This window comes from Trichoplusia ni, chromosome 11 (assembly GCF_003590095.1).
Source record: "Trichoplusia ni isolate ovarian cell line Hi5 chromosome 11, tn1, whole genome shotgun sequence".
Classification (NCBI taxonomy): Eukaryota; Metazoa; Arthropoda; class Insecta; order Lepidoptera; family Noctuidae; genus Trichoplusia; species Trichoplusia ni.
In genome coordinates this window covers 5,085,931-5,101,132 of record NC_039488.1, presented here as the reverse complement: position 1 = coordinate 5,101,132, position 15,202 = coordinate 5,085,931, and the positions used below count along the sequence as shown (strand labels likewise).

Below are 15,202 nucleotides of genomic sequence, written 5' to 3'. Positions count from 1 at the left end.
TATGTTGCAAGTGGGTAGGTACTCAACAGTTCACTTCTCATAAAACTTCGCATAGAAATACTTCTGTAAATTATTGAAAATCCTTTTGATTTAAGAACAACATAAAAAAACATTAATACATTCTACTCCAAATTGTATTTTTAAAACTTAATTCGATCGATTCAAAAGGAGGAATTTCCAAAGAGTTCTTAATTACCCATGTTACATAACAAGTTTGCTTCGAACATTCCGATCTATTTTCAACCTTTCACACATTGCGATATAAAGATACAAGTATATAAACTCCTTACCCCTTTTATTTATTTACACAGAGTTAAAGTGTCGCTTCACGGTAGACGTGTAAACTTGCGAAGGCTTGAATGAAATTAGAGTAAGAAATAGGCTTATTCCCTCCTCTTATTCCTTCTGATTACGCCTCTCAAGGACTGAAATTAAAATGAAGTGACTATGAATGTAACGTTATTAATGATTTTAGACGTCTTATTCTCTCGACGATGAGCTTGAATCAAGTAATTGAGTCAGCTGACTGTACGTGCTGCGCAGACAGATGGGAAAACGTTCTATTTTTAAATTACGTATTGTTTCGAAAAATGTGTAAGCGTTTTTTGGATTGCGATTGTGGAGTTTGTGCTGTTGAACACGAAGTGACAGTTTATAGTGTCTGTATCTTAGTGGAAATTGTATTGCAAGTTGAACTAGCAGTTTTCTAGAAATCGATTCTAAAGATCTTGTTAAGTATAAGTAAAGATTTTGTACCTAGAAGATAAAAACGGAAGCCTTATTAAGGTGCCGCTGTCCTTTTGCCTGGTTTATCTATTCGTCTATAAACAGGTTGCATTTCATAAAAAAAAACATAGTTACAATATACATAGTTCGGTCATTAATTTAAAAATTGACAAAAAAATCTTGGCAATTTCTTTTTATAGCCTTTTTGTCCCAAACACTCAGAGCTATGGGCTAAACACACAAGACCAGTATTTTTCACTTTAACTTATAAAGTCTAGACGGTTTAGTACCTAACACCTCGGTATCGTGTTCTTGACTTTATACTGCACCTATACGAAGACAAATCTCTTAGTAACCCAACCTATACGATAGACAATCTATAATACTACTTTCAAACTCCTTTTAGTACAACAACAGAAACCAAACAAACAATTTAAAACATACAGAAAACACAATTCTTGTATCACAAACCAAAAAAATATAACATCTGAAAAATGTTGTACCCAGAAACAGCATAACAACTTATTTTCCACATTCTTTTGAAGTTTCTCCACAGAATTAGTTTGGAAGTCTTCAATTTACACTTTGCCAATAGATCAAGAGTAAACTTCGACACAAATTTTACTTAAAACCGAACCAATCAAAAGTTTTTAAGATGTTACCTGTTGACGCCTTCGTCTGAGGAATATTAACACAGTATTTTTTTGTTATTTATTACTGACAAGACGCCCGTGGCTCCGCCTGCGTGGATATTGGTTATCGCTTTATATCATAATCTTGTTTTAAATGCGAGCAATCCACATAGGAAAAGGAAGCCTAAGAAGTCTTCAATAAATTATCTATATATAATAAGAATAATCTGCATGAAAACTGAACTCTTCCTATAATTAAAAACTGAAACTGAAATTCAAACAGAAGCTTGAATAGGTAGGTACTCGAATTTCATCTATATTGTTTTCTTCAATTTCATTTGTATCAATTAAAATGGAAAATAACGATAGCTTAATAATACAGCGTTAAAAATTATATTACAAAACTAAAATTTGCTTAAATATTTTTATACAGGTTCCATAACTTGTAACACAGAATAACATATTAAATTTAGAACTTAAAATACAGTATATGTTTTTAAATAAGCGTAGTTTCCTAATTAAGGTCACATTATATGAAGTCCGGATTTTCCATTGCAGAATAACGTATTGTGGCGGGTCGCAACGAGTGGTGTTCGTGCGGCCGCCGAGTTATTTTAATGCACGATTATATAAATGACAACCATTTGCTTTATTATATGTAGCAGCGAAATAAATAAAGTTGTTTACTAAAAGCAGGGTTAAATTTAAAACTGTTGTTGTAACCGCTGCATAACCCCAATCTTCACAAATAGGATTTATTTTGTTATAGCGGAAGTAGAAATACATAATCTGTGAAAATTGCAACTATCTAGCTATCACGATTAATGAGATACAGAATGGTGACAGACGGATGGACAGCGTAGCCTCAGTGAAAGCTTTCCGTTATTCCCAAGTTTTTATACACTCACTTTTCTTGTTTGTTTGTCGTTCCGGTTGGATTTTAGCAACTTAGGCAATTATCCTGTCAACACTTTTGAAGGAACATTTAAAAGCGATTCTACACATTGTCCACAGAATTCTGGCCTTAAATGACCCATGTAATACATCTTGAATATTCACATGGGGGTAGGAAGCAAAGGTCTACCCATATTAATACGCTCCACACCTGTTCTCGGCCCAATGAATAATGCTACATCGTGGACAACTACTCGATCCCCTTTAGAGTAATCGATTTGGTTTTTGTCAACCTTTTGTCGATTGTTTTATATTGCATTCGAATTCGAATGCAATGGACATTACAATATCGGTAAAAAAAAAACTTAAAAAAATATTCTTCATCGATAGTTTATTACCTAACCAAAGTCCGACGCGTGACTCAACCGTTGTTAAACAAATAATCTTAAAAGTGTTTTTGTTTTTAATCATTAACAGATCTCAAAAGAAAGTCTAAAACTAGTTGCAATTTAGTGGGTAATAAATATACTATCTAGCTTTATGTATCATTTGAATAAAACAATTTTTGTTGCAAACCGAATTCATAGCAATTATTTATTCAAAATATTACACGTGTGATATACATACAACATGTTAGAGACCATACATTTTAATTTATAACCAAAAAATATGCCACTACCAGATTTAGACAGGACTGTATTGTGAAAACATTGTTTTGGAAAAAAGTAAAAGATTTATGTGAACAATATCCACTTAATGGAATTTAAAACCTTTTGGATAACAATAATATTTATGGAAACTGAATATTATAAATCATCTAGCCTTGTTGAGGTATAACATTCTGTTTCCCGCGATTTTCCTTTGTGTGTGTTCGGTTATAGATACAAAAACATAAACTTTCTAGTGAGTAAGCCGGGTAAAAAGAAGCATATGTGTAAATCCAAGTTGTCAGCTAACTGCAGACCAAATTTCTTCGAAATAAGTCTAGCCGTTTGAGTATGAAAGAGAAACAATCATTCCTATATTATAAAGACACCTCAGTGTATAAGAATATTGTACTGCTTTCACTTCTTATAGGACATTTTGAGCAAATAAAGATATAATCGCGTTTCTAATAAAAGTGAGTTATTCAAAAATAAATTAGTCTTACGAAGAATTTTTTATCTCGTGCTATCTTTATGAATAGAATGATCAGAATGTAAAAATTGTCAAATTTTTGACGAAACAAGTCTTACAAATATTACCCTCAATTATCATACCCTACATTCATACATTCGAATGTAATGTACAAAAAAAACAAACAAGACATTAAATACCATCAGAAAAGCGGATCTCGCTAAGCTCTTAACATAAGTAGATCTATAAATAAGTATTATATTGTCGCTCCTAATGCTTGCAGTGCAGACCACATTGGTCGGCTTAGTCTGCACGTTGGAAGTCATAGTTCACCTGTTCGCTTGAAGTGGACATCCCACGGCCCCCTTTAAAGCCTACGACCTCTTGAAATAATACTATTGCAATTGTGCAAGGAAGACAGCGTATTACACAGCGTAAAGAGCTTCGTAGTGGAAGGGAGATGGCAATACACTCCGTAGAGCCATGTCTCTCTCTCTCTCAGCTGCAACTGTATTTTAAGATGTGATGCTAGGCGTCTTTGTAAGCCGTTTACTCAACTAAGCTCTCAAAGCCTGCCCTCAGAAAACAATCTTGACCTACGTTTCTTGGTAATACACATTGAGTATCGAGTTTTAGGCACATGACGTACTTACCTAAGTGTTGAAACGATGAGGATTTAAGACTCTCTTTTGTTTCGTTAAAAGGTTTTTAGTAGGCATTGATGGATATTATTGTACTTGTAACTGTATACGTATGTAATTTAAGTAATTTTAAGGTTAGGTTATTAACGTTGTTTAAGCATCGACGAATAAACTTCGGACTTATAAATTTAGGGTAACTGGGTCAGTTTATTTATGTGTCTATTTGTTGTGTATCTGAAAAGGGTGAACCGAGTTTGATTTTTTTTTGTTGATCAATAAATTGGGAGTTTCTTAACTATCTAATATGGCCTACACAAAATAGCGGCGAAATTATATTTTTCACAATTCTCTAAAGAATAATACTAGTATAGAAAGTAGAAAATATAAACCCTTAATATTAGGTATATACCTAAACAGATATTTACCTACGGTCAGTTATATTTTCCGTCAGTTATATTACGTATTTACCAAACTACAATTGAGTGAACACAACACTCTATTGATTGCCTTCAGCTATTCGAATGCTGCACCATTCGTTCGGAACAAAAAACACAATGAAAATAACCTCAAAACAACGTCACAATATCGTACATCTGTCCAACATTTCACACGTACTCATATTCAAAGCATTTTCCCCGCAGTCACTTCGCTAAAAATATTATCTTTTATTATGTCATCTTTCAGCGCACGCAACGAATACAACACTCGTATCAACTAAATAAGAAGGCGTATTAACATATCTGAATTCTCCAGTCAAAGTAACACTCTTGTATACGAAACACAATAGTGACAGAACGTAAATATGGAAACCTAGCACACGCTTAGTCAGATAAATAAATATTTATCCTTCGTAAAAAATACGATTCATGTCTCATAAATTCACCTACAAATTTTATTAAGCTTCTTGTATTTTTTCCTGATATTATTCCGTGAATTTAATGTAGAAATACTCATTCATTTCATTACAATGACGGCTGAAATATGGACGGACGATAACAAAAGACGATGCCTTTATAATTGGAATTGTGTCCGGTAAATGAGAGAACGAAATAAAATATATGAAAGAGGACTTTGTGCTAATCCACGATTTGGCTTTGTGTGGAGCCCCATGTTATCCATTTAGCTGTAACGGCGTGCATTTGACAATATATTGTTCATACATTGTGTTTATCACGTTTCTATTGTACGGTACAGTAATACAGTAATCGAACTATTCGCGCACAAGCGCAGTTAATAAACAAATTGTCATCTGCATGATCGCTTGGATATTCCCTTATCTCTAATTGTGGACGATCGGATCGCTGAAGGGATTGGGAGCAAGTACCAGGGTATCGGATAAACGGCGTCGGCCGCCTAGCGAACACTTGTTTGATTTGAAGGCTTTGCTCGGCGGCTCGGGAGCTTACCACCGATCACTTACAGCCCGAATCGTTGTTGTTATTAAACATCGAGCGACCGCTCCCACGATTTATCGTTTGTATCGATTAGTAATTCGTTTGGATTAATTATACAGATAAGGCTCAACCTTAAATAGTTTAATCTATATTGCATCGGCTTCAACATAAAATGGGGCCGCGTTTCCTGTGTTCAAAATTGCGGTGTTTTCAACACTGAAACGTTAAACGAAAGTGTTGTTTTTTATTGAAGGTTAATGCACTGGAAAATGCTTGCATACGTAATACAGCTATTTATTTTTGTGGTAAATGGGTTTGTCGTCGAGTAATTTACAACGATTTTGTAGTTCACTATAATCGCTGTCAATTTAATGTTATTCTAATAAGTCAAATTTGTCACGAAACATTTATTTAAATACGTAACGATCACAATCATATTATAACCAATCAAATTACATGACTATTTCTTTATAAAAAATAAATGTATGTACTTACAGCTGTCATTAAAATGCCATTAACTCTGGTGACCTGTTTTTGATAAATAAAAGTAATGTTTTATTTATTGGTCGAGTGAGACCCTTACGTGTGCTTACAAATGTCTACAAATCAATAAATCCATTGATCGGAAGTATCTTTTTGACAGTTTTTTTCAATATCTTTTATCAGCCTGTCAAGGTTCGATATATTTAAGTTTGCATTTATTTTTTAAATCGTACTGGCCAAAAATTGTGACTGAGTTAAAAAAGTGTTTTGATTTTGTTTTTACTTTAATTCTATTTTTAAACGAATTACAATACATTCAAATCTTTTCTTTTATCTAACAATAGACGTAAGCAGCCAGCCACATGAGACATTTTTTGAGATAACAAAAAAAAATGCGACATTAAAATTCCTTAGTCTGACACAAAACGTCTTCGACAATGGCCGGAGTCCGTCGCGATGCGTAGCGTCCTTCGTCGTAATGGACTAGGGGAGATAACAGATATAATAACTGACATTGTGGTTCCGTAGGGCTTTAGCACACCCGGAGAATTTCTTCAATAGGACTACCCTTTCTACGTTTCCCTTTTATTTTAAAGAGTGAATTTGATGAGTCGCTTGAGATGAGAGTCTTATCTTAAGCTTTCAGCATCTTTTTGTAGTTGCTGATAAAGTTGGACGCAAGTTGGAGCTTACTTTGTAACAGGAAGGGGAAATGTTTAATTTAAAATTATCTTGCAAACAGTAAGCAATTTTTTTTTGTAAATTTGTAATATAGAAAGGACTTGACCTTTATTATTTAAAATATAATATCCATTGTTATGGAAGAAAAGTTGTACCTATTGCAATTCCTGTGCCCTTTAACAAATCAGGCAAACGCACCTCGCAATTAAAAGTAAAATTCCACTTCTATAATCAAACAAATTCAAAAGAGGAACATTTTTGGCTTCTCAGTGTGGCTCCCGCTGCGAGGTTCGCAAGAACGCGCCGTAATGTCTATGGAGGCCAACAGATGGTCTCACTGCCGGCAGTCATTACCCTTTTGTCTTATATCCCACAGCCTGCAATACAATTCCAACCTAAACCCTCAAAATATAAAGCTGACTTTACCTCGCAACGAATGCAATCAGCAGTGAACGAGTATATTATTGAGCTGGAAAATGTTTCAGAACTCAAAACTGCACATTTTCTTTTCATGCAACTTAGATATCTAGGACGTTATGCTGCAACACGGTACAGCTTTGAGGTAGACTCGCTAATATTCCCAGTAGATTGGAGCAGGGTATATGAGTTATATGTTTTCTGCACGGCTTTAATCTTAGAACATTTGGGATAAAATTCCGTGAACCGTTAAACTGTCTACATTAACACATTTTGAATTATTAATTCGCGTCGCAACGTAATCCTAAGCGAACAAGGTGACGAGAACACGCATTACCAAAAACACGTTTTAAGCTCCCAAGACACAGGGGCGATGTTCAGAAAGCCATTTACCACGTTCCACCCTTAAATGGGTCACACAACCCGGATATTACCCGAAATTGGTCTAATCTTTAGTTATGGCCCCCCACAGGAATTCGCTTTTCAACAAGACTAGTAACCCGCGAAAGCGTAAACTTTGTTCGTCGGTCTTACGAATAAAAAACCGGTCAAGTGTGAGTTGGACACGTGATATTGAGGGTTCCGTAGAAAAAAGGTGTAGAAAATATGTGTTTCAAAATGAAATGGTCACCCAGCAACTTTACGGCTGTACCAACTGTTGCTTAACCTTGATTTTGTTTTTATTGTTGTTGTTATAGCGGCAATATTCATATACCATGCATAAATATATTAACAGTCAAACTATAATGATTCATGAGAAAAAGAGGATAGACAGGTGGCTAGATTTGCAGACGGCAGAGTCGTAGTTTCAGTTTCAGTGTTTCACTTTGCATACGGATCCCTAAAAAGGGGGATATTCCCACATCGATAGAAATGTATTGTCACACTAACTTTAGGTGAAGAGATACAATAAAATGCGTCTGTTTCACGTTTGCTTTCAATTTCTCTCGTGGGATACAAAAATAGGTCTCACTAAAGATATTTGTTATTTTTATTCATATGCAAATGTAACCAATGTTATTTTTAGGATGTTTCTTTATTACGAAAAAAAATTGTGTTTTTTTTTTCAATTTCGGGGCAGCCCGTTTTTAAAAGAGAAAAATTGTGCCTTTGTAATAAAAACAGTCACAGTTTGGTATTACATAGACTTTATCATTTGTTGATTTCATTTTCTTGCAATGTTTAGTAAACTGTACATGTTTACAACACAAACACGAGTTAATTCAAGCCCACATTGATAATGCAATAAAACACAACGTCAGCAGCGAATAATTGTAGGTTACGCCACGCCATCGCGGTTACACAGCCTCCCTAGAGAACGGACGAAACCGTAGCGCGACGTAATCGTACGAAATGTACCGAAATAACTTGACACCCTTCAGATGCATGAACGTCCTCGCAACCTGCAGTTCACGATAAAAGTATCAAAAGTTAACCCTTTTTGGAAGCAAGTTTTGGCTGATTGTTTTTGGTTAGAATGGTCTTCTTGTCACATCGGAGCTTAAATGAAGTTTGGCAAGTGTGATGAAGGAATGAGATGGTGATCAAGACCTGAACATCAAAATCCGGACAGACCGGGGATATAAAAAAGATAGCAGGAATGCCCAGCTATGACTTATTCAAGGCTGATGATGATGATGATCTATGAAAAATAATTAATGTGTAGAAGAGAAGAACAGAAGAATTAAAGAGTTCTGAATTGTCTTCAAAACTAAAACAAGAGACTAATTGAAGTCAAACAAAGCCCTCAGTCCAAATAAAAAATACAACGCGCATCAGAAAACGTTCCAATACATTTTCGCTGCACAACAGTTTTCAACAGTTCTGTAAGCGACGACGATGACAACATACGAAGCCTCGAGTTATTGAAATTCTAAAGTATTTCTAAGTTTAAAGTGGCGGTAGGCAGGTCTGAAGCGAGCAAGGCACATGGGAAATGATTACCATATTCAACGCATTTCGTCTGCACACCGACAGTAGGCTTCGTAGGAAATTATTTGTCATATTAATGTCACTCCAGCTCGAGTTTCGACGTCGAAATGTTAATATATTAAATTATCCTCGGCGGTATTCAGAAGTCATTTTATATCGATACTCCTTGATAAATCGATGTTTGTATTTCGAACGTTTTGTCATCAAACTCCCAAGTTTTCCAATGTTTATGTAAAGCGGGTTCGAGTACGCAACGAGAATCGGAATCGGGCGAGAACACTTAAACGGGAGTCGTGGCGCGAAATATTTCGGATTGGTTACCTGCGGACGTCTATAAATAATAGAATTACAACACGGTAAGATTTTTTCGTTTTAATTAAACCGCAGTCGCCACACCAAACAAAAACCACGAAGCCAACAAATCAATTTCGCGTCAGGAAATTACTTTGTAAAGTTGAAAAGGGTTGCGCGATACGGTACCAAATTGAAATTCTTTTGTACGCCGCGCCTTTACATGTCCGAAATGTTACCTGACTCTTTGAATCATAGCGCAACAACATTTTTCGATCAAACTTTGGAATACACACTTGCAGAGCAATTCGATGTGAGGGTTATCAAACATGGGCTGAGGAAACCGGATATCCGAAAAATAGCTCGACTACAAATACTTTTCCTGTTGCATGTGTTCGCAGCCGGGCATGATATAATACATACTTAATTGATACTAAACGCTTTAGATAATTCATGGGACAAGGAAAAAAGAACATTTTCCTGTATACAGTTCCAGAACTCGGCATCTTGTATTCCTCTCATCAGTCTCATTTGATGCGTAAAAATAAAATGTCGAACACAAAGGCTTTTAGATTCCCCAATGAACGTGTTCAAACCGTAAACAATAAACAAACTTTTCCATTGTGCGTCGCTGATTCGTGTATAATAATTTTATTATGTTTAAGAGATAATTTTAAGCTATTAAAGAAACGAAAAGCAAAAAGTTTTGAGCCACAGAAGTTCATTAACAAAATAAGCAATCTGGCTAAAAGCACGCGCCCACCGAGGTAAAAAGCAATTAGAAAGTTATGGAGTGTTCTTGACGATTATTTACGTATTAAAGAAGATTCAAAACCGGCCATTAAGTGTAGAGAAATTCCGGTAGTGAATGTATCGAGCTGACTTCGAGACAATTTACGTGTGTTTAATAAACTTGAAACTTGCGTCCGCGGGAGCCAATAACCGCACCTCACAAGCATTACCTACTTCACTCCATATTGCTATAGCCGGCAGAAGCGTTCTCAGACATACATTTAGAATAACGGTAAATACTGAACATATATTTTATATGCACTCACTTTAATGGCAAATCAATGTGTAGTGGTTTCAAATGGTTTGATCACTGCGTATGGTTTTACTAGTTTCTCTGATACGAATACTTTTCAGATAGATTTTGTATCGTAATATTTTTGTGTTCGTATTTTTGTGAATACTAGAATAAAGTGTGTTATTACAGGGTGTGCCACAAAGCTCATGGCATTCTATACAAGGAGTGTAAAACGCCAGCTTGCCATAAAAGTTCTTCGATCGTCACGAACTAAATATCACGCGAGCTATTCGTTACACATTACATCATGAATGTACAGAAATCTTCACGGAATGGTAAAAGTTCAAAATACAGATGGATAATCAATATTTTAAGGTCCAAATTCCAATAACGCTAATCTTATTTAAAACTAGTGTTCATATAATAATCAATTGTCGAACTACCTTGTTCAATTTAAGGAAGTGTATTGAAGACATTCGAAAATGAACTTTACGACCTTAACTTAGCTCGTTTTGTTAGTTGATCAACATGCCAAGGCGCTTTACATGGACTATACTCGTCGCATATTTCCAATGCAGACGTTAGCGGTGAACATCCCTGTTATCTTCGTTTTCCGAAGGAATAATTTATCTGTTGATCGGATTAGCCTTGCCGTGTGGAAGCCAGCCCGCTGTGGCGTGCAAATAATTCAGTATAGTGCCCCACAACTGAGGGTGACGCGTTAAATCTGTATGGGAAAACTTAATGCTATCGATAGCTATTTTTGAATGTTTTTGACGATATTAAGTGGAAGTTTTTTTGTTGATAGAATATTTTTGTCTTTTACGAGTAGACTATGGTATGTTAAAAGACCCGATAACGTTGGACAAATTGGTGTTTTTTCTTATACCTTTCATAAAACAAAGTCAAGTTAGTAACACTATTTATTAATAATTCTTCAAAAGTGTCTTTAAAATCCTCTCTTTTAGGAAGGTGATAACCAGATAGTTAACAGCTGTAGTCATTTTGTTTGCATTTTTTTTTCTTAGCTTGATTCTTGAGCAGTGTCTACCCCGAGTCGCGTCGGTGCAGCTATGTATCATATTATCATCGTTATAAACTTATGCCTCGTCTTACGAAACCTTTCATTCATTCTTTTGACGTAAAAAGGAAAATTGCGCGGGACATGCACGTTAATACATAAAAGGGCCAATAATTGTAAGATATAGTGGGTGTATAGTTTTTACGAGGGTTCTCACCCTCGCAGCAGGGCGCTGAGACACGACCAATATCGAGGCGTAATGTTACTCGGTGACCACGCGTTCTACCCTGGTGGAGACCAGGATATCCGGATAATGTAATAATGATATTTCATGACCACACTTTCCGTAAAGCTGGAGACAATTGACATGATTGTCGATAAGCTATTTTTATTATAAAAATATACATGCATTTACAAATCAAACCTTTATAACTATAATCATAGTATTAGGTAAAAAAGAAAATAAACCCACAGAAATATTTCTTATATTAAAAAAAAACATGTTCCCGAAAACAAATGCGTTCTAAAAGACGCTTTCACTAAAACCTCCTTTTTTGCAATTTTTCCACTTTTTTTTCAGTTAGTATAATTTAGTGCAATAGAAAACCGTCTTTCTTAAAAATCCAACTAGGTGTGAATCAAAATCCGGCCGTATTGGCGAGGGACAGAATTTGGCGATCCCGACAGGCATTTCTTTGATACCTTTTTGGTTAAAAGCCTCACCAAAGACTAGCTTTTATCTTTATTTTTGACATCAATCCTTTTCTCTGCTACGGAATCGTGACCGGCGGAATGATGGAATGTTTTGTCTATTGTATGGTATGATTACAACATCGGTGAGTTAATTAAAATGTTTATATTATTTTTTCATTCTCACTGAACCTGTCTTAAACCCTTAACAAAGGCGGTTCCCGTAGACCTATAGCTAGCCATAAAGGGCTAAATAACGGAGGCTTTGCTTGATATAGAGAACAATAAGTTGCAAAAATCAAAATTCAAAAAGCGACTTGAAAAGAAAACTAGAAAGATAACATTCAGATTATAATTTTATACAATATACAAAAAGCTCATAATTAAGCTCAAAACTTGTTCGTATTTCACAAATAAGTAGTATAATACGAAATGGCTGACGGATGATCCCTGGCTACAACATCCTACCACTTGATAAGTAAGATTGTTCCAGTTGTCAGAGCGAGACAGCGCTATAAACGACGTAGAGCGGCTTCTCGCTTGCACCAGAGCGATATCCTTACTTCAAAGAAAAGTGGTAGGCCTACAGGAGGCTTTCATTCGAGAATCATCCTTGATTATACTCAAATTGTTCTTGTATCTTAATCCCGTTTAAAGCTCCAGTAAATAATAACTTTGTTTGATATCAAAGCTTACGTATCAGAGGAAAGAACTTAGTACCAGTTTATAATGAACGCTTTAATGTTTCCAATCGCTTTTTTTGTTGTTCAAGAAAAGTTTATAGAACAGTAGTCGCGGCTGGTTTTGAAATGCATGTATTTTCGGTTGTTGTTTTATCAATTGAAAACATAGTTACGTCGTTGCATATAGCTCGTTATCAAACTATAATTTAATAGCCAATCCAATGCCTGTAAAACTCCTGACATTAGGGATTCCGTATAAAAATACTAAAGGAAATTAAAACGGTTTAGTGAAAATTAAGTGGGCCAGTTCGTTTTTGTTTTAATCACCACCAAAGCTTGTTACAAAACTATTGTAAAACTCCTTGATATTTATGGTTTTCTTGCGTACACTTAATTGATTTGATTATCAACCGTAAAATGGATGACCATTTCATAAAACGATTTATATTAATAAACAACGCCGTGCCTTATAATCGTTAAATTATTTTATTTCACTGAAACATGAACTCTTAGCAGTTATTTGGATATCATTCCTATTCCCTGGCTACAATTTTAGAAATCATCCCAAAAATTGCAAAATTTAGTTTCTTTATTCTTAAAGTGCAGTGAGTATTTCCTCAGGTCAACAGGTTGTTTTTGATACGAGAGGTCATATTGAACCAATGCAAACGAAAATATCAAAAAAGGAGAAATCCTAAGCTAGCAAAAGAGGTTTGAAACGCCGCGGTGCACCGCAAACGGCAGTAACTTTAAACTCCCTTTAAATATTTTCGTCAACAATCTCGTAAAACAACGTATTAAGTAGCTTTGGAAAATCTAAGATGTTAGGATACGAATTTCGGTATTATTGTTGCAAATAAAATCATAGTATCCGGACATAAAAATCCCAATTGGTAGCAATGACATTTTTCTTTATAAATAAGGATTGAGAATCGCCAGATACCAGCTGGTTGGGGATTCGAAATTCAAATAGTTGGAAAAAATATCGACACAAAGTTTTGCGTAGATATTTTTTTCGGCACTTTAAAATCTTCAGTTCGATATAAAGTCCAACATAACATAACAAAATTTAACTTTTGAAATCACAGTAATACGGACTTAGAACTAAAAAGCTACCACTTCCACATCCTATTTTCAGTTATCAACTTTAAAGGCACATAGTCCTAATCCCAAGGCTCGTATATCAGCATGACCCCACAATCTAAATCTGGTACAGCCATGCAAGTTTATTTTCGAATCAGGACAAACTATCCTAACACGCTCTGAATAAATTAGTCCAACCTAGTCTAAACTTGTTCTTCCTGAATACGGCTGCTGGTCACATTATACAGAACTTTATGTTTGGACTATTAAAATAAACCGGTAAAAAGTTTCAGTCAGTATATTTAGGTTTGAAAGTTTAACTTTGTTTTAAATAACATCATCCTATCTCACTCTCTATTGGGCAATTACAAAACAGTTTGAAAGCATTATAAATACCTACCGTTCTAAGATTTCTAAGGCATCCTCTTTCCGAACTTACTTTACATATTTGGTCTGGATATAAAAAAATAGTTATGTTTGGTGAATTATTTAACATATAAAATCTTACAAATTGGCTATTTCTAGTAGGCCTAAAAATGCACTTCAGATACGTTAGCACAACATTCGTTACAACGCTAATGACTCAAGTTGCGCGATTCCATAATGTCTTTACTATGAAGAAGAACCGGCAAGAAACTAAAGTCATGCAGAAAAGGTACGAATATTTATACTATTACCAACATGTCAGGATGGCCGAGCGGTCTAAGGCGCTGCGTTCAGGTCGCAGTCCACTTCGGTGGGCGTGGGTTCGAATCCCACTTCTGACAGTGTTTTTTATGGCCTAATGAAACTGATGACTTGTTACATTTAAAATGGAATCGTGTTTTTTTTTAATCGGGTTGGTTTTCTCTTTAGAATGTTTGTCAAAACGTTAAGATTTTTTATTGCGGATTGTAAATGGTATTTTGGGAAAACTTAAAAACTAAACCTAACCTTACAAGTACCTCTTATCATCGTCACAGCATTGAACGAACACTTTCAAACCTTTCATTCTCAATAAACGCAGTAACGTAATTACCGAACAACGCAAGAATCCTCCATACTCCAACAAAATGAACTCATCCACGTACAAGACAGTAACATTCAATTACACAGATGAAGTTCCCACAAGACCATTAAAAATACTTAAGCAAACTCATATAAGTAATTATGTACACTGTGTCGCGAATTAGTCCTTTGCAACGTTTAAAGCGATGCCGTCGACTTAAACGCTCTCCTTAGTAAACACGGCATAGAAGGCGTTTGTTGTGCATAAGTGACTCGTGTACATCTCGTATGTTGGAGTAAGTATTTCAGGGTCGTTGACACTTTATTGTACCTGGATACTTGTGACGAAAAGGGCGGTTAGACAAAAGGTCTTGGGATGTTAGTATTTGTTCTTGGGAATTTCGTGTGAATGAGCCTTAAATGTGACGGTTTATACTCTCTGTTTTTCCTGTCCTATTGTCGTCTTATGACAGTTTGATTTCTAAACGACTTTATAAATTTTTA

At 35.3% G+C, this 15,202-nt stretch overlaps 1 non-coding gene across 1 annotated transcript; it reads left to right on the top strand.

Annotated features, from left to right (window-relative positions):
• The first annotated feature begins 14,394 nt into the window (after positions 1 to 14,394).
• Positions 14,395 to 14,478, top strand: Trnal-cag. The gene has a single exon. It is a non-coding gene; the product is annotated as a tRNA-Leu (tRNA).
• Positions 14,479 to 15,202: the final 724 nt, after the last annotated feature.